This window comes from Eurosta solidaginis, chromosome 1 (assembly GCF_040869045.1).
Source record: "Eurosta solidaginis isolate ZX-2024a chromosome 1, ASM4086904v1, whole genome shotgun sequence".
In the NCBI taxonomy this organism is placed as follows: domain Eukaryota; kingdom Metazoa; phylum Arthropoda; class Insecta; order Diptera; family Tephritidae; genus Eurosta; species Eurosta solidaginis.
Window position 1 is genome coordinate 226,745,351 of NC_090319.1, and position 21,098 is coordinate 226,766,448.

The following is a 21,098-nucleotide window of genomic DNA, read 5'->3' on the forward strand; positions in this document are numbered from 1 at the left end:
CACTACTCCGAAGAGAAAATGCTTTAATGCCAACTTCAACAATGAAGACACTGCAAAGCTTCATTAATGTATACTCTAAGGTTTAGAACGAATATTAAACCACGCATCTTTCGAACGGAAAGGAGTGAAAACTCTATAAGACACTATGGTGTTTCATAATTCAATAAACTCCCAGATGAAGTTAAAATTGCAAGAAATGTGCAAGGTTTTAAAAACGAAGTTAAGCGGCTACTTCTAGCAAATTTTAATTTTAACTTAATATGAAAATTTCCCTGAAACTTTTCCTTAAAAATACGATTCACTTCATATACGATATTCTTAATGTAATTACATTTATTATTTCCTTATTGTCTTTAAATGGTAACCTCTCTCATAAAAAATTTATGACAAATAATGTAAAATAGAATTAAGCTTTTTTCTCCAACAAAACATGGCTTTTTTTTTTTAGAAAACCTGTATTATGTCAAACTTCACTGCCAATAAAAAAAAGTATGCTTTATTGTCAATTTCCAAGAAAGAGAATTCATCGCAATAAGGAAAACCAAGGAATCCAAAATGCGATATGAAACCACAACCGAGTCCGCAGGATCAAGACTTGTAAACAAGCATCTGCGATACATTGTATCCGGTCACCATCACAGTTTTAAACGACCGTGAAAGGGGCGCGCAGGTGATACACCACATCCACTCTGCGCCTTTTCAAGTAAACACCACTCCAGGATTCGTTAGCCTTATTTATAAGCGTCAACTAATACGATGACGGGCATTTGCTACGATTTAAGCGTCACTAATACGAAACGGAGATTTGTTATTTGGTATCGCCTTTAACGATCGGTATACCTACTGCGGGTATATTCTTTGCCCTTATCCAGCAGGGGTGGGGGCGTCGAACGGCAGAATGAAGAGGCATCGTTCAATTTTGACTCTGTGGATCACGAAATATGGATCTTGAAACTTAAAAATTGTTCAGTTTTTTTACACCGGCATCAACTCCTAAAAAAACTTACTTAAACGATCACTTACAAGCAGTTTGCGCTGGAAATAGCGTATCTGACTAGAGGGGTTCCTCAAGGTTAAATTCTTGGTCCAGTGTTTAGTCTATGGACAATATTTTACACCGTTGAAAATACGACTGATTCTAGCTAAACCCTATTTGTTACAGATGTTATTGTGTGGGTGTGAGCTGTTTTCGAGTTGCGATAGCGTGTGCCATGGTAAATTAAATGTTTTATATAACAATATAGTTAAATTTTCCCAAGCGCTTAATTTGAAGTAAATAAATACAAGGCGTGATAACCTCTGAAGAGACATTAGGCCCATTTGCGTCGAGCTCCCTTTTTAATTTTTTTAATAGGCGATGGCCGATGAATTTTCTCTGAAAAGCTTTTTATGGCAGAAATACACTCGGAGTGCTTGCCAAATCACTGCCGAGGGACGACCCTGCTTAGAAAAACTTATTTCTTATTTAAAAAAATTGCTTCTAAAATTTTGATGTTGGTTTGCCATGGGCTTGAACCCAGGAGATTCAGTGTTTTAGGCGGAGCACGCCACCACCACACCACGGCGGCCGCCCGATTCAATTTAGCTCTTTAGTTACCCAACATCAATACCTGTGTTTTCTATCCGCTGTTGGAACACCTTGCCGCCAAAATAAAGGTATAAAGTGAAATTTGCGATTGAAACAAGAAGTGCTGCGGTTGTTTATTTATTTTAAATGGTAATCTAGGATAGTTGAAACTTCATTACAGACTATTTACAAGTTAATCTTGAATAAGCCTAAATAAATAACTAATACTGACTTAATTAATAACTCATAATTATTCAATAAATGTTTTAACTTAAATTTAGTTATTGAAAAATCAATGTCCGCAGAGTAGGAAAACAGGTTAAACTCCTTCATCTCCCTAGCAATAGGAGAATTAGAAAAGTAGTTTGCTTTAACTATATTTATGGAAAAAAACTTACAGCTCCACAGGGATCGAGATGGCACGTTGAAGCGTATGCGTTCCAGATGAAAATGCGAATCTACTTTTTAATGATTTCAATTTAATTAGAAGACACCGAGAACTGTAAGACGGGATTGGATCCTGAAAATGTAAAGGCTGGAGTGCAAATTGCAGAAATATTTTTTGGACACGCTCCAGTCGTTCTATATGACAAGCGTGACACGGCTTCCATATGAAAGCAGCATATTCCAAGTTGGATCGTACTAAAGAAGAGAAGTGGCGAATAAACGCAACCGAAGAATGAGACTTTCTAATAACATAATTGAGTTGGCTGTGAACAAGAAACTTTGCATCAAAAATAACTCCAAGATCTGATGTTTCATCAACATCCTTCAGTACAGTATCATCAACATGATACGAAGCAGGAAGAGCTCCGTCACGCTGGAACCCGCTTTGAAAAAAACAATTTTTTTTCACAATTCTATTACTACAAACGACGTAGACGTTTGTTTGTAGTTTTTTTCGTTTCCAAGAAAACATAATGTATTATGTTTTAAGCAACAAAAATCAGTCAAAATGCGTTATATCTATTTGAAATGCGTTTTTAATCGTTTGTAGTATACGGAAATAACAAACCTGCTTTGGAAAAGCCCAACAAACGATTTTTTTAAATAGGCCTCAGATGCTTCCTGCAAAGCACCAATTGCAGCAGATTGGAAACGCAAGTCAGTTTTGAAATCTTGTGCGATTTCACGTACCAAGCGCTGGAATGGCAATTTTCGGATCAGCAATTCAGTTGATAACGCGAATTTCACGCAAAGCAACTGTACCAGGACGATAACGGTGTGGTTTCTTTACACAACCGGTTGAGGGTGCTGATTTACGAGCTGCCTTTGTTGCAAGCTGCTTGCGTGGAGCTTTTCCATCGGTGCTGTTTGCTTAGTACGAGCCATTTTAGATTCTGGATTTTATCTCCCTCCGGTTCGCGCCATTTTTCAGTGTGAGACCCGCCAAATTGCATCAGTTGACGAGCCAGTTATCCGGCTCGAAGGACCATGTTTAAGCTTTAGTGATTCGACGGGTGAATAGGTTTTTTTTGTTTTTTTTTTTTTTATATAATTATATTATTTGTTATTTTTGTGGACTGTATGTTATGTTATTATTTCTAGAGAGAGCTCGCTATGTACCTGTTACACCTTTTATGTATTTATTGGGGGCGAGCACTGGGGGCTCTAAGGTATTGGCTGCGGGTTGAGCCACCTTATTTTGGTTTGAAAAACCCCCCTTTGGGATAAAAAATTTAAGCTATGTCTTTAGAATATTTCACTAACCAGTTGAGAATTACAAACACACTCAATGGCTAATGAAACAAACGAACGAAAATGTTCATAGTTTAAGTCACTTAAACAGTAGTAAAATAATTTTTTCAAATTTTTTTTCCTGTGAGCTAAAAACATCATATATTATGTTTTAAACAGCAAAAATAAGTTATAATGCGTTAAATCCTTTTGAAATGCGGAAATAACAAAAAAAAATTTTCTTCAAGTTAGCAAAAAAAACTTTTAAAATTCATAATTCCAAATATTTTAAACATTGAAACCACTTTTTCGAACTACACACGATGTTATTGATTGTAGTAAAATAGTTTTTTCAAGTTTTTTTGTTGTGAGCTAAAAAACATAATATATTTTGTTTTAAACAGCCAAAATAAGTTATAGTGCGTCTTAATCGTTTTTAGTATACGGAAATAACAAAAATAATTTTTTTCTTCAACTTAGCAAAAAAAATTTTAAAATGCCATAAAAACAAATGTTTTAAACATTGAAACCACTTTTTCGGCAAATACAAACGATGTTATTGATTGTAGTAAAATAATTTTTTCAAATTTGTTTTGTTGTGAGCTAAAAAACATAATGTATTATGTTTTAAGCAGCAAAAATAAGTTGTAATGCGTTATATCGTATTGAAATGCGTTTTTAGTCGTTTAAATTATACGGAAGTAACAAAAAAAAATTTTTTTCTTCAACTTAGCAAAAAAAATTTTAAAATGCCATAAAAACAAATGTTTTAAACATTGGAACCACTTTTTCGATAACTAAAAGCGATGTTATTGATTGTAGCAAAATAATTTTTTCAAATTTTTTTTGTTGTGAGCTAAAAATATAATGTATTATGTTTTAAGCAGCAAAACTAAGTTGTAATGCGTTAAATCGGTTTGAAATGCGCTTTTAATCGTCTGTGGTATACGGAAATAACAAAAAAATTTTTTTTTTGCAACTTAGCAAAAAAAATTTTAAGTACCATAAAAACAAATGTTTCAAACATTGAAACCACTTTTTCGACAACTATGAACGATGTTGTTGATTGCAGTAAGATAATTAAAATTTTTTTTTTTTGTTGTGAGCTAAAAAACATAATGTATTATGTTTTAAACAGCAAAAATAAGTTATAATAATCTATTCTGGGTCCAGATAAGCTAGTGTACCAAATTTGGTGAAGATATCTCAATATTTACTCAAGTTATCGTGCTAACGGACGGACGGACGGACATGACTCAATCAAATTTTTTTTTCGATACTGATGATTTTGATATATGGAAGTCTATATCTATCTCGATTCCTTTATACCTGTACAACCAGCCGTTATCCAATCAAAGTTAATATACTCTGTGTGCAAAACACGCTGAATATAATAATAATAATAAAAAAAGGCAAGCCCAGAAACAGACGGACCGCAACTTTCATAATTAGACCAGCGCACGGAAAGAACTACGCCGAGGTCCTAGGAGCTATCCGGGGCGAGCCTTGAAGATACAGGGACCGTCATACGCTCCGTCCCAAAAAACCAAATCCGAGAGTGTACTTATCGAAACTGCACGTTGCGGCGATAAATCAGCTTTCACCCAAGCGATGGGAAGCGCTGTTGGAGAAGCGGGCGAAACCAAGCAGCTTACACGGCGAATGCGGATAGAGGTGCTGGACATGGACTGCCTGGCAACCGCTGAAGACGTTGCCGAGGCTGCTAGGAAAGCTACAGGCGGGGAAATGATAGGACAGGTCCGCGTGTCTATTTTGTTAGCAAACCAGCGCGAACAGAAGATGGCAGCCATTGAAGTGGATGAAGCTGTTGGCTACTAGCCAAGGGCAAGATCTGTATAGGCTGGCTGCAATGCAGGCTTAGACAGAGGGTAGACGTGCAGCGATGCTTCTGGTGTCTAGGCTACAGACACCGAAATGCAGACTGCAAAGGCCCTGATAGAATAAGTGCTTGCTGGAAGTGCGGACGGATTGGTCATTAGGCCTCGGCCTGCACGGAAACTCCAAAGAGCTTTCTATGACAGTCCGAGAAGGTCGACCACCTTCCCGAGTCTGGAGCATGCAGCACCTTCAGGGAGGCACTCGTTGCCGCAAAGGCCAAACAGGCGCGCAAGTGACCAGTTTCATTCAAGGCAACCTGAACCGAAGCAGGTTAGCCGATAGCCTGCTGAACCAAATAGTTCTCGAAAACAGAGCCAGCTATGCGATAATCGGCGAACCTTATAGGGTCAGGAGTGACTGGTACGTAGACTAAACAGGTGTTGCTGCGATCTGGATCGTGGACGCTGGCACCCACGTAAGAAGCCGTGTTGTCGGAAACGTCTACGTACGCGTAACAGTGGCGCAAACCACACTAGTGAGCTGCTACCTGTCCCCAAATGATCCAATTCAAGGGTTTGAAGATAAGCTAGAACTACTTGAAGACGATTTGCGTGATGAAACTGGTAACGTGATTGTCGCGGGAGATTTCATGCTATCCCCGGGCAGTGTCATCCACAAAATGACCTGCGGAAGTGACAGATGGGACATGGTCAGCAGATATGCAAGGAATATTCTCCTCGCTAAACGGCAAGATGGTTGCTTAGCCCAATAACGTGAGAGTAGCCAAAGAGCTCACGTAGCGCGCTTCCATACCCGAAGTTATGCTAAACGCCGTCCCGGGTGCGGAAAATGCGCAGGCGTGGGAGGTTAGGTTTTATTGGGTAGCCCATGAAGAAAAAAAGGGAGTCCTACACTCGGAGAGGCTCGCTGCTACAGAGAGTAGCACCGAGGCTTCACAACCCGGTTAGCGCATAAAGCATTTCCTCCTCCACGTAACACAAAATAAAAATAATAATTATAATAATAATAATAATAATAATAATAATATAAATAATAATACTAATAATAATAATAATAATAATTATAATACCCAACGGATTAATACCTTCCAAAGCGCGCCCAACCGACGCACTATGGCGCCTCGGCCCGAAAAGCCTGGCAAATATCAAAAATTTCATGAAAGCGTTGGATAAACCTAATACATGTATTTAATAGAAAATTTTCCAGGGATTACGAATATATAACTATAATTAAATAAAAACAAGTAAAAACGGGACTGTCTTCGGCTGTGCCGAAGACTTCATACCTTTCATGAATGGGGCTGAACAATAATCTTATCCCGCTCGTAATCTCCGAATAATCGGATGTGTAAGATAAGAAATATATAGTGAACAAATCTACATACCTTAACGATTTTTAAGATAAATATAAAACAAAAAACAGGTAGGTACTTTGTGTGAGGATGCAAAGTTTCAGGTTTTTTGTGGTCTGCGTGTAAAAACTATGACTACGAATCACGTATTTCAACAATATATGACGTAAACGTAACTATTTGATGAAATTTGATGAATTTTGAAGCTTCTAGCCGTAAAAAGGGGGCAAAAATTAGAGTTTATATGGGATATATAATATATATACCACCGATCTCTAGGATTTTTTCAGACAACAATATATGCTATATACGTAAGCATTTGGTGAAATTTGAAGCGTCTAGCTGTTAAAAAGGGGCAGAAATTGCGCACAGTTTCTTATCTGAACAATCGGTTGTATGAGATATATACTATATATACCACCGATCTCAATGATTTTTTCAGACAACAATATATGCTATACACGTAAGCATTTGGTGAAATTTGAAGCTTCTAGCTGTTAAAATGGGGAAGAAATTGCGCAAAGTTTCTTATCTGAACAATCGGTTGTATGAGATATATGTATACTATATATACCACCGGTATCTATGATTTTCTCAGACAACAATATATGCTATACACGTAAGCATTTGGTGAAATTTGAACATATCTAAACGATTTTTAAGATAAATATAAAATAAAGAATAGGTAGGTAATCTGTGTGAGGATGCAAAGCTTCACGTTTTTTGTGGTCTGCATGTAAAAACTATGACTACGAATCACGTCTTTCAAAAATATATGACGTAAGCGTAACTATTTGATGAAATTTGATGAATTTTGAAGCTTCTAGCCGTAAAAAAGGGGCAAAAATGACAGTTTATATGAAGTATATAATATATATACCACCGATCTCTATGATTTTTTCAGACAACAATATATGCTATATACGTAAGCATTTTGTGAAATTTGAAGCTTCTAGCTGTTAAAACGGGGCAGAAATTGCGCAAAGTTTCTTATCTGAACAATCGGTTGTATGAGATATATACTATGTATACCACCGATCTCAATGATTTTTTCAGACATCAATATATGCTATACACGTAAGCATTTGGTGAAATTTGAAGCTTATAGCTGTTAAAATGAGGCCGAAATCGCAAAAAAAAATATATATATACTATATATATATTGTAACGAATTTTACTTGCAAATCCTCTTATTTGCAATCCTATGCTAAGTTCGAATCACTAAACTGTTGAATAAATAACTCCAATTTGTAATAATGCAAAATGGCCTTTATTAAAGTACTTCACAATAACAAACTGTGCAACGAATAGTTTGCTTAATAACCACACTGATTGATAGCTCAATGAAACTCTACTATTCAAAATAACACTGCTATTGCTCGCTAGATATCGTCTTAATCAAACTGCTTGACAACTCAAATCAAACTGAATTACTTTTTACTCGCTTGTGCCGCTTTTATAGTTTACGCTGCATACATCTAGGCTCTTCTATTTCCAGAACTTACCAACTATTTCGAGTGTTTATAGTTCTCATATAGTTTCTACTTGTTTACAATTTTCTACTTTTCAGCATCTCTCAGATGTATGTGAGTTTGTAGTTTACAGTCTCTCGCACACACATAGGCGTATAAGTAAATGCATCTGTGCGTGACACCTCTTTCGGCTGCCTTATATATGTGTATACATGATTTGATTATTAACGTAAATATTGCTTGGCATGACCTTAGCATCGCCTTAGTGATGTTATAGCTTAGTGATGCTAATATCCGTGACACTGCCCTCCACCTAAGTCTGATCGTCCCGATCAGACAAATCTCTCCATCTAAACGCTGCTAATCTCTCCAAATGTACCACTCTTCTACTCCGTGGTTTCTCAATGCTTTGTATGCGGTAGATGGTATCACTGATCTTCTTCACAACTTTGTACGGGCCTTCCCAACTGCAAAGAAATTTGGCTGGAACACCTTTCCGCCGGTGAGGGTTGTTTAACAGTACCAAATCTCCCGCCAAGAAACCTTCCGAATTAAAGTTCTTGTCATGCCAGTGTTTCATCTTACTACTCATTACCATGGCTGTTCCTTCACACTTTGTTGTTTGGTCAATGAACCACTTCGTAGAGCTTGCGCTGGACGGATTTGCTTTGCATAATCGGCATCGTTCCCACATTTCACAACAGTAGTGTGCTCCGGCTTGAAACTACCCTCGCATTCTTTCTCGGAAATTCGTTGCTTCGTTTTCCTGCGTCTTTTAGGTTTTGTCAATGCCAGTGTTTCTCTGGCATGTACTTTTGATTTTGATTTATTTGGCCCATTCGATCTATCAACTTTTGCCTTTGACTTTCGTGTTCTTTGTCGAGTCTTTTCCACCAGTACCCGATTACTGCTGAACCCTTTTTCCAAACTAAAGTTAAGTGGTATGTCCTGGTTCTTATAGCGCATAATTTTTCTCCGCGTATCGATCCTGACGTCATGGTCAACCAAGAAGTCCACTCCCAATATGACTTCATCAACGATCTCCGCCACAATGAATTTGTGTAGAACTATGACTTTCCCAATTAATACCTCACATACCACTTCGCCTTGGACATGATTATATTCGCTTGTAACCGTACGCAACCTTGCTCCAGGTAATGACTTTACTCTGCTGTAGACCAAAGCAGATCGAATCAAGGAATGAGATGCCCTCGTATCTACAGTCAGTGCACGCTCTTTACCATCCACATTCCCTCTGACGGTAAGACTGCTTGATTTCCTTCCAATTTGCGACACAGATATCACAGGGCATTCAATAGCCGGGGCAAGTTTTCGTTCTTTACATTCGACACGCTCTTGCTCATTTCCGCCAGCTTTGCGTTTACGGCCACCCACATTGTTGGAACTATTAGGACCAAGATCACAATGACGTGCAATGTGACCTGGGTTTCCGCACTTGAAACATTTAATAACTCCGGCATTCTTCTGTTGAGATCCCTTCAGTGCTTCCAAAATTGTGTCTACCCAATCTGGTCTTTCCACTTCCACACGATGAGCTTTGTATGCTGGTTTACTCAATAGTGAGGCGGTTTCCTGAGTAAATGCATGTGATACCGTCTCTGCAAATGTCAGTTTTGGGTTCGCGTATGTAGCTCGCTTCGTTTCCACGTCTCGTATGCCATTTATAAAACTCTGGATTTTTACCCTCTCGGTGTATTCCACGGGTGCGTCCGCATTTGCGAGATGAGCCAACCTTTCAACATCTGAATCAAACTCCTGCAATGTCTCATTTGCTTTTTGGTAACGGTTTTGCAACTCAATTTGGAATATCTGTTTTCTATGCTCGCTTCCATAACGTCGTTCTACAGCAGCCATCACTGCTTCATAATTGTTCCGCTCTCCTTCGGGAATCGTCTGTAGGATTCCCGCTGCTGGCCCCTTCAATGCCACGAACAATGCAGCAACTTTATCTTCCGCATTCCAGTTGTTCACTGCTGCGGTCTTCTCAAACTGTAGCTTGAAGACCTGGAAAGGAACAGAACCGTCAAAAGATGGAGTTTTTACCTTTGTATTACTCGCTGCAGCAGCCGGCCGATTAAGTTGCAATTCCTGTATATGACCTCTCAACGCATCCACCTCTGCCTCGAATTTTTCTTAAAACTGCATTATTTTTTCGTCCATGCGCGCTTCGAGTTTTGATGATATACGCGCCTCTTGTGCTTCTAGTTGTACTGTTATGCGTGTCTCTTGTTCTTTCAGTTGGGTTGCCATATATGTCTTTTGTTCTTCCAGCTGTGATGACATATTTGTGGATATTTGTGATGACATTTCTGTTATACGTGCCTCTTGTGCTTCCATCTTGGATGTTAAAAGTGTCTCCTGCGATTCTAGTTGTGATACCATATATGTCTTCTGCTCTTCCAGTTGAGATGACACTGTCGATGTTTGAGCAGATATTGCAGCTAAAATCATGTTCAAGTCTGTGCTGGTAACCGTCTGCGATGTTTCGTTTTTCTCATCAATTTTTGTTGTCTCCTCGCCATCAAGATGAAAGACATACTCTTCCACATCAATTCCTTCTGCTTCCATTGCCTCTCGTAGCCGTGCCTGAAGTTCAAGTTTAACGCCGCTTGTATTCAATCCACGGCTCTCCAACTCCTTCTTTAGTTGCTGGATCTTCAATTCACTGAACTTTGCCATGTCCTTGTTGTCCTATGGAATTTATTCAACAATTCCTCTTCTGACACCAATTGTAACGAATTTTACTTGCAAATCCTCTTATTTGCAATCCTATGCTAAGTTGGAATCACTAAACTGTTGACTAAATAACTCCAATTTGTAATAATGCAAAATGGCCTTTATAAAGTACTTCACAATAACAAACTGTGCAACGAATAGCTTGCTTAATAACTACACTGATTGATAGCTCAATGAAACTCTACTATTCAAAATAACACTGCTATTGCTCTCTAGATATCGTCTTAATCAAACTGCTTGACAACTCAAATCAAACTGAATTACTTTTTACTCGCTTGTGCCGCTTTTATAGTTTACGCTGCATACATCTAGGCTCTTCTATTTCCAGAACTTACCAACTATTTCGAGTGTTTATAGTTCTCATATAGTTTCTACTTGTTTAAAATTTTCTACTTTTCAGCGTCTCTCAGATGTATGTGAGTTTGTAGTTTACAGTCTCTCGCACACACATAGGCGTATAAGTAAATGCATCTGTGCGTGACATCTCTTTCGCCTGCCTTATATATGTGTATACATGATTTGATTATTGACGTAAATACTGCTTGGCATGGCCTTAGCATCGCCTTAGTGATGGTATAGCTTAGTGATGCTAATATCCGTGACAATATACTATATATACCATCATATATATATTATATATATCACTGATCTCTATGATTTTTTGACACAACAATAAATACTATATACGTAAGCAATCGGTGAAATTTGAAGCTTATAGCTGTTAAAATGGGGTAGAAATTGCGAAAAGTTCTTATCTGAACAACCGGTTGTATGAGATATATACTATATATACAACCGATCTCTATGATTTTTTCAGACAACAATATATGCTATATACGTAAGCAATCGGTGAAATTTGAAGCTTATAGCTGTTAAAATGGGGTAGAAATTGCGAAAAGTTTCTTATCTGAACAATCGGTTGTATGAGATATATACTATATATACAACCGATCTCTATGATTTTTTCAGACAACAATATATGCTATATACGTAAGTATTCTGTGAAATTTGAAGCTTCTAGCTGTTAAAATGGGGCTAAAATTTGCGAAAATATATATATATATATATATACTATATATTCCACCATATATATACTATATATACCACCGATCTTTATAATTTTATCAGACAACAATATATGCTATATACGTAAGCATTCGTTGAAATTTGAAGCCTCTAGCTCTTAAAATAAGGCAGTAATTACGAAAAGTTCCTTATCTGAACAATCGGTTGTGGGGGATATATACTATATATACGACCGATCTCATAAATTTTTTCAGGCAACAATACGTGCAATATACGAAAGTATATGGGAAGTTTGAAGCTTCAATCTGTTAAATTGGGTAAGATATTACAAAAATCCTCTTTTTCTGAAAAATCGGTTGTATGGAGGATATATGCTATAGTGGTCCGTTCCGGTCGGTTCCGACAAATGTCTAATCGGACACCCAAATACACCCGCTCACCAAATTTTATCGAGATATCTCAAAAATTGAGGGACTAGTTTGCACACAAACAGACAGACGGACAGACGGACATGGCTAAATCAACTCAGCTCTTCAACCTGATTATTTCGGTATACTTAATGGTGGTTCTATCTATTTTCCTTTGAGGACTTACAATTTTCGGTTTCGTGACGAAATTAATATACCATTTCATTTTCATGAAAGGTATAAATAGGTAGGTAATCTGTGTGAGGATGCAAAGCTTCACGTTTTTTGTGGTCTGCATGTAAAAACTATGACTACGAATCACGTCTTTCAAAAATATATGACGTAAACGTAACTATTTGATGAAATTTGATGAATTTTGAAGCTTCTAGCCGTAAAAGAGGGGCAAAAATGACAGTTTATATGAAGTATATAATATATATACCACCGATCTCTATGATTTTTTCAGACAGCAATATATGCTATATACGTAAGCATTTTGTGAAATTTGAAGCTTCTAGCTGTTAAAACGGGGCAGAAATTGCGCAAAGTTTCTTATCTGAACAATCGGTTGTATGAGATATATACTATGTATACCACCGATCTCAATGACTTTTTCAGACATCAATATATGCTATACACGTAAGCATTTGGTGAAATTTGAAGCTTATAGCTGTTAAAATGAGGCCGAAATCGCAAAAAAAATATATATATACTATATATACCATCATATATATATTAGATATATCACCGATCTCTATGATTTTTTGACACAACAATACATACTATATAGGTACGTAAGCAATCGGTGAAATTTGAAGCTTATAGCTGTTAAAATGGGGTAGAAATTGCGAAAAGCTTCTTATTTGAACAATCGGTTGTATGAGATATATACTATATATACAACCGATCTCTATGATTTTTTCAGACAACAATATATGCTATATACGTAAGCAATTGGTGAAATTTGAAGCTTATAGCTGTTAAAATGGGGTAGAAATTGCGAAAAGTTTCTTATCTGAACAATCGGTTGTATGAGATATATACTATATGTTCAACCGATCTCTATGATTTTTTCAGACAACAATATATGCTATATACGTAAGTATTCTGTGAAATTTGAAGCTTCTAGCTGTTAAAATGGGGCTAAAATTTGCGAAAATATATATATATATACATATACTATATATACCACCATATATATACTATATATACCACCGATCTTTATAATTTTTTCAGACAACAATATATGCTATATACGTAAGCATTCGTTGAAATTTGAAGCCTCTAGCCCTTAAAATAGGGCAGTAATTACGAAAAGTTCCTTATCTGAACAATCGGTTGTGGGGGATATATACTATATATACGACCGATCTCATCAATTCTTTCAGGCAACAATACGTGCAATATACGAAAGTATATGGTGAAGTTTGAAGCTTCAATCTGTTAAATTGGGTAACATATTACAAAAATCCTCTTTTTCTGAAAAATCGGTTGTATGGAGGATATATGCTATAGTGGTCCGATCCGGTCGGTTCCGACAAATGTCTAATCGGACACCCAAATACACCCGCTCACCAAATTTTATCAAGATATCTCAAAAATTGAGGGACTAGTTTGCATACAAACAGACAGACGGACAGACGGACATGGCTAAATCAACTCAGCTCTTCAACCTGATTATTTCGGTATACTTAATGGTGGGTCTATCTATTTTCCTTTAAGGACTTACAATTTTCGGTTTCGTGACGAAATTAATATACCATTTCATTTTCATGAAAGGTATAAAAATGATATTTTAGGAGGTAGAGCCGCTCAAATTGAATAATTTTTATCACTTAGAGAAATTTGTGTTTTTGTTCTTTTTTGTTGTATTAAAAATTGTTTTGTCTCTAAATAAAACGGCCTGCTACTGTTTTCTTGTATTATAACGAAAGGGTGTTTAGTTGTAGGTTGAAGCAAAACATAAAATTTGTTTTTTTTATAAAAGTTGTCAGATCTACCTGTTTTTCGAAAGCCTATTTTTAAGACCATTTTCGAATAAAAAAAGGACAAAAAAGGTCTCCGTGAAATTTACAGTAGGTATTTTCTAAATATTGAGTTACCCGAATTTATAAGGTCCACCTGCGTCTTGCTGCGATTTCACTTTTTATATCAAATAAAGTGATGCATCCTTGGTATAGGTTGAACAGGTATAGGTAAGAAGGAGGCGAATTTAGTGTGATCACTTTTGTTGGAATTTGTTAATAAAATCAAATTTTTCGGTTACACGCTGCATAATATACCTGGAACTCATTTCCATAATTTGAGTATATAAAGCAATGTGTAATACAACGCCCAAAATCAGTCGTTTTTTGGAGTCTATAGAATAAAGTATTCTGTTTATTTAAATAAACATAAAAATAGCTCACATATTTTTTTAGTAAGATATACTCGATGGCAAATTTGTATATGTCTCTAGAAAACCCAAACTATTTGAGGTGTTCAAAGGTTCAAAAACAAAGGCGAAGTTCGTTGAGGCTATTATGACAGAATTACCAAATGAAGCATGCAACAAAGAAGACGAAGACTTGAAAGAAAAAATTGGTTTCCTCTACATTCCAATACAAAGAAAATGGCAAGCAGTCGGTCGTTCTACTTCAAGGTTTATAAGTAAGCATGAAAGCTGGCTAGCTGGTAAAAGTTTTTTGGACGGAGAAATGCCTAGTACATCATCCAATCGAACTAGAGGAAGACCAACAAACCCCATTGAAGAATGTTCGACTACGCAAGGAAAAGGAAACTGTCAGATTATACTAGAACTATCGCCACGACTCATCTTTCAGAAGCATTGGATATTAAATATAAAAAGGACGAAGAAAACACCAAGTCTCATATCATGGGAGCAGTTGCGTTAGCAATTCCAGTGCAACAGAGAAAGATCGAAAACAGCATTCTCAAACCCCCAAATGCGCTACCTAGGAGATACACTCCTTAAGAGCGCTGTTTATAGATCTCGGGTTATCGAAAGATAACTATAATATATTTCGCGAGTCATTATTGCAACATAATGCCGATCTTTTCCCTGGATAAAAACAAATCACTCAAGCCAAGAAAGAAGCAGTTCCTCCAAGAGCCAAAATAACCGAAGTATCAGCTGAAGTTGAGCTCTAAAACTTAATGGATCATACGTCTACGTCTATGCGACTCTTGAAATGTTTTTCTGTAGAAAAGTTGAAATCACTGCCAAAAAGTCTAACATTGATAAATAAATGGGGATGTGATGGATCATCAGGACAAAGCGCATATAAACAAAGAATAAATGTAGACGATGGAACAATTACAGATGGTAATATGTTTATGGCTTCTTTCGTTCCCCTCCGTTTAAAAGATGTAGCTTCAGAATATTGGAAAAATCTACGGCCATCATCAGTTAAATTGTGCCGGCCGATATTATTTAAATATGAGAGGGAGTATTCGGAACTCATAAAAGCTACAGTGAGTGATATAAAAAATCAAATCGCAAAATAAGAACGAATAATTGCCATCGAAGACGGGAATGTTATTACCAGAAAGCATGATTTTCTTCTAACAATGGTCGATGGAAAAGTTTTAAACTTACTAACAAACACATCATCTACATTGAAATGTCCAATCTGTAAGAAGAGTAAAAGAGACTTTGAAAATCTTGATGATTCAATTATAGACGAACTAAATTATGAGTATGGAATATCTCCTTTGCATGCGAGGATAAGGTGCATGGAATTCGTTTTGAAACTGGCTTATATACTACCACAACAAGGAGAAGTTTTCGACGACAATGCAACATTTAAGGATAAACAAACATTAAAACAAAAAAAAAAATTCAAGATGCATTTTATAATGAGCTTGGCCTGAGAGTTGACTGCCCAAAGTATGGATACGGCAACACAAATGATGGAAACTCCTTAAGAAAATTTTGTGAACACTATGAAATGACTGCTCGAATTACTGGAGTCGATAGAGATATCGTCAAACAATTAGGAGTAATTTTAAATATTTTAAATTGCCATGAAAAAGTTAATGGACCTAAATTTGGTGAATATGCATCGCAAAATGCAGAGCTGCTGCTTCAAAAGTATGCTGAGAAAAAGCTCACACCAACTGTACATAAAATTTTGGCCCATGGAAAAGATTTAATAGAATACCAGTGTTTACCATTAGGAGAATTGTCTGAAGAAGCTCAAAAATCTAAGAACAAAGACTACAAAAGATATAGAAGTACCAACGCTTGCAAAATCTCACGACTTAGACAAAACGAGGACCTTTTCAACATGTTGGCCATCTCTTCTGATCCAGTCATATCATCCATGAGGCCTTTAAGATCACAAAAACATTTTACAGACTCTATAGCTGAGAAATGGTTTCCTTGTTAGATATATTTTCAAGTGTCGAAGACTACGAAAGATTAAATAAATGATCCACCTTTTTCTATCACAACAAAAAAATTATTTAGTAATTAGAATTTATTAAATTTTAATGAGCTCGAGGCAGTTTAAAAAATTGAAACACAGTTTAAATTTTTATATTTCAATTTTATTTGGTCGATATTTCGATCTCATTCTGAGATCATCCTCAGGAACTGTGGACAAAAACAACAATTAGTTAACATGTAAACAATTTTCAAACCCTAAATATAATACCACTTACACAATTCAATATGTTTTACCGACTAACAAGATGTACGAAAAAAGAAAGCGTAGAAGTCAAATAAATATGAAAATATAAACAATTTAAAACACCGTAAGTATAAACAAAAATCTACAAAAACAACAATACATAGGATGACGAACAAAAAGACATAATCATTTGCATTAACATACAAATGTACATATGTACATATATATTTGTCATCCCACTGCATTTGTTGTGTTGAGCTGCAATTCTAACTAGAACAGTGTTGTTGTCTTAAAACTAAGTCGCGGTAAACGCGCGCCAGCTGATCAGTGTCTATTTTATAATTCATTTTCGTGTCATTAGGGGTGTTCGTTATGTGCAGCATTTCTAAAGTATATCTTTTGCCGTAATTTTTCTCCTCGTGTAAAATGGATACATTATCGAAATCGGGATAATGCCCGGTATCTTTGCAATGTGATGACAATGCCGTCTTATTGTCCGAAAAACTGCTTCTTAATTTCACATTTGACCTGTGAGCGGAAATCCTTGTCTTGAGTTTCATTTTTGTTGTCCCCACATATACCTTTTTGCATAAGTGGGACCCGTCACCATTACACGGAATCCTGTAAACTACATCAGACTTCTCTTGTTTGGGAATTCTATCCTTTGTATTGCTGTAGAGTTTTCTTAGCGTGTGTTTATAAGTTGACGCGATCTGATATTTATCTCTGTCATAGAGCTTTGAAAATTTTATTCTTTCCGTTATTCCTGGAACATGAACTACTGATTTGTATATTTTTCCCTCTCCTTTGGCTATGTTGGTTCTCTCCTTATTTTCGGTAAAATATGTTCGAAGTAATTGCTTTATGGTTGTCATAGGGAAGTCATTCTTTATCAAGGTTACTTTTATTTCGTCAATATTCTTTCCGTGAAAAATCGTGTCGCTCATCGAGAGAACTCTTCTAATGAAATTGTTTGCGGTGTTTATAATTGTTTTTTTGTCATGTTTTGAATTAAAATTAATAAGTCTTCCAGATGCCGTGGGCTTTTTATACCAGTCAATCAACAATTTGTTATTCTTTCTGATAATAAGAGTGTCTAAGTAGGGTAGCTCTCCATCTTTTTCCGTTTCTATTGTAAATTGAATTGATTTATTGAAGTTGTTAAGATCGTTGAGCATCTTGTCGACATCTTGTGTCCTAACAATCGCGAACAAGTCGTCAACGTACTTAGTTAATAAGCGCGGTTTGTTGGCAGTTTCCATCATGAATTTGGATAGTAGTTCCTCCATGACTATATCTGCTACGACAGGTGATGCTGGTGATCCCATAGGCATTCCTGACCGTTGCTGATATATTTTTTCATTATATTTAAAGTAACGATTTTCCATTATGCAAAATTTAACTATGTTTAAAAACAGCTCTTGCGTTAACTTTGTATGGTCTTTTAATTCATTCCATTTTGAGGATATTATCTTTAATGCCAAGTCTACTGGAATGCTCGGGAATAAGGACACTACATCAAAAGACACTAGAATCTCATCATCATAGATATAGGTATTATTTATTTTTCGTTTGAATTCAATCGCATCTTTAACATTAAATTTAGACGATTTAGTTATATTTTCCAATATGTTAACAACATATTTGCATAATTCATACGACGGTGAGCAAATAGAGGAACAAATAGGTCGAAGTGGCGCCCCTTCTTTGTGACTTTTAGGCAAACCGTAAATTCTAGGTGGGTTGGCAGTTTTGCTTAAAAGTCGCTGTTTTTCTATTTCATTGATAACACCGTTATCAAGCATTTTTTGAACTAACGCATTGTTCTTCTCTTGTAATTTACTAGTAGGGTCTCGTTTTAACACTCTATATGTTGAAATGTTATTAACAATCGTTTGCATCTTTCTATCATATTCGGCTTTTTCCAACGCTACCGTTACATTACCCTTATCTGCATTTAGAATCAGTATATCTTTATTCTTTTTCAGAAATGTTTTTGTGGCGAGTACCGTTTTGTTTATAAATTTATCCCTAGCAGAAATTTTATTCCTATTAAGATGCTCGTGTATAAGTTTAGTAAAATTACTTCTTCCTATTTCTTGTTTTTCTTTGTCTTCAATAGTGCGTATAACATTCTCCCCGTCTGCTATAAGTTGGAATAAAGGAAACTCTTTATCTTGAATTGGAAGGGCATAATTCGGACCCAGAGATAAGAGCCAACGAATGTCTGTGGGAAAATCTATAGATGAAATATTATGAAACCATTCTGGGACCACCCTAATATTTAAATTTTCTCTTTGTCTACTTTTGAGATTTTCGTATTTCTTAATTTGATTGGTTTTAATCTGCTACCCTACTTAGACACTCTTATTATCAGAAAGAATAACAAATTGTTGATTGACTGGTATAAAAAGCCCACGGCATCTGGAAGACTTATTAATTTTAATTCAAAACATGACAAAAAAACAATTATAAACACCGCAAGCAATTTCATTAGAAGAGTTCTCTCGATGAGCGACACGATTTTTCACGGAAAGAATATTGACGAAATAAAAGTAACCTTGACAAAGAATGACTTCCCTATGACAACCATAAAGCAATTACTTCGAACATACTTTACCGAAAAAAGGAGAGAACCAACATAACCAAAGGAGAGGGAAAAATATACAAATCAGTAGTTCATGTTCCAGGAATAACGGAAAGAATAAAATTTTCAAAGCTCTATGACAGAGATAAATATCAGATCGCGTCAACTTATAAACACACGCTAAGAAAACTCTACAGCAATACAAAGGATAGAATTCCCAAACAAGAGAAGTCTGATATAGTTTACAGGATTCCGTGTAATGGTGACGGGTCCCACTTATGCAAAAAGGTATATGTGGGGACAACAAAAATGAAACTCAAGACAAGGATTTCCGCTCACAGGTCAAATGTGAAATTAAGAAGCAGTTTTTCGGACAATAAGACGGCATTGTCATCACATTGCAAAGATACCGGGCATTATCCCGATTTCGATAATGTATCCATTTTACACGAGGAGAAAAATTACGGCAAAAGATATACTAGAGAAATGCTGCACATAACGAACACCCCTAATGACACGAAAATGAATTATAAAATAGACACTGATCAGCTGGCGCGCGTTTACCGCGACTTAGTTTTAAGACAACAACACTGTTCTAGTTAGAATTGCAGCTCAACACAACAAATGCAGTGGGATGACAAATATATATGTACATATGTACATTTGTATGTTAATGCAAATGATTATGTCTTTTTGTTCGTCATCCTATGTATTGTTGTTTTTGTAGATTTTTGTTTATACTTACGGTGTTTTAAATTGTTTATATTTTCATATTTATTTGACTTCTACGCTTTCTTTTTTCGTACATCTTGTTAGTCGGTAAAACATATTCAATTGTGTAAGTGGTATTATGTTTAGGGTTTGAAAATTGTTTACATGTTAACTAATTGTTGTTTTTGTCCACAGTTCCTGAGGATGATCTCAGAATGAGATCGAAATATCGACCAAATAAAATTGAAATATAAAAATTTAAACTGTGTTTCAATTTTTTAAACTGCCTCGAGCTCATTAAAATTTAATAAATTATAATATTTGAATTATAAAAATATTTTTAAAATTTAGTAATTAGTTTTGTTATTTTATTGAAAAAAAAAGAAATCAATAAATACAAGTTTATTATTTATTATAAATAATACATTTATTTAATTTAGTAATTATAATCATATAATTTTCGTTTTTACATCTTCTTAAAATTTATCAAATTTTAAGATGAGTTTTGAAGCACCCTTTATGTATATATATTTTAAAGCTTAGGCTTTGGCTACGAGAAAAGTAATAAATTTTTACACAAATCAATAAAATTGGTAAAGCGGTTATTAAGATAAAACAGTTTACCATAAGTGGGCAGTGCTCAAAAATTTATTAGTTGTTCATCTTTGGCTCAAATGGAAAGATATTGAACAACTTTTAATAATTTTTTCTTAGTTAAGTATTAATAAAATATTTGGTTTTTGAATTTTTCTAAAATATTGTTACGAATATTAGCAAAACTAAGGAGTGCTGCCATCTCTAAACCGATGCTAAGCAGTGACGTGAATGCATAATTCAATCATTATGTATCTACATCAGGCATCGGCATTTAGTGGCACAATTGTGCACACTCAATTCACATGTATTATTATTATCTCTAGTTTAGTAGTCACTGAGCAATTGGCGCAGCAACATCGATTGTGTGCGTCGCTCGCAATGTTATTAGCAAGCAATAAGCAAAGATCGTTTTTTAATTTTTTCAGTGCACACAAGCGAAAAATATTTAACGT

At 35.7% G+C, this 21,098-nt stretch overlaps 1 protein-coding gene and 1 long non-coding RNA gene across 4 annotated transcripts in view; both read left to right on the forward strand.

Annotated features, from left to right (window-relative positions):
• The window catches only part of Snap25 (Synaptosomal-associated protein 25kDa), a 1,254,720-nt gene that overhangs the window by 1,067,022 nt on the left and 166,600 nt on the right, over positions 1 to 21,098 (forward strand). The gene's annotated exons all lie outside the window — the stretch shown is intronic.
• LOC137241487 (uncharacterized) lies at positions 19,860 to 20,312 on the forward strand. The gene is made up of 2 exons (XR_010950004.1): positions 19,860 to 20,176; positions 20,245 to 20,312. It is a non-coding gene; the product is annotated as an uncharacterized lncRNA (long non-coding RNA).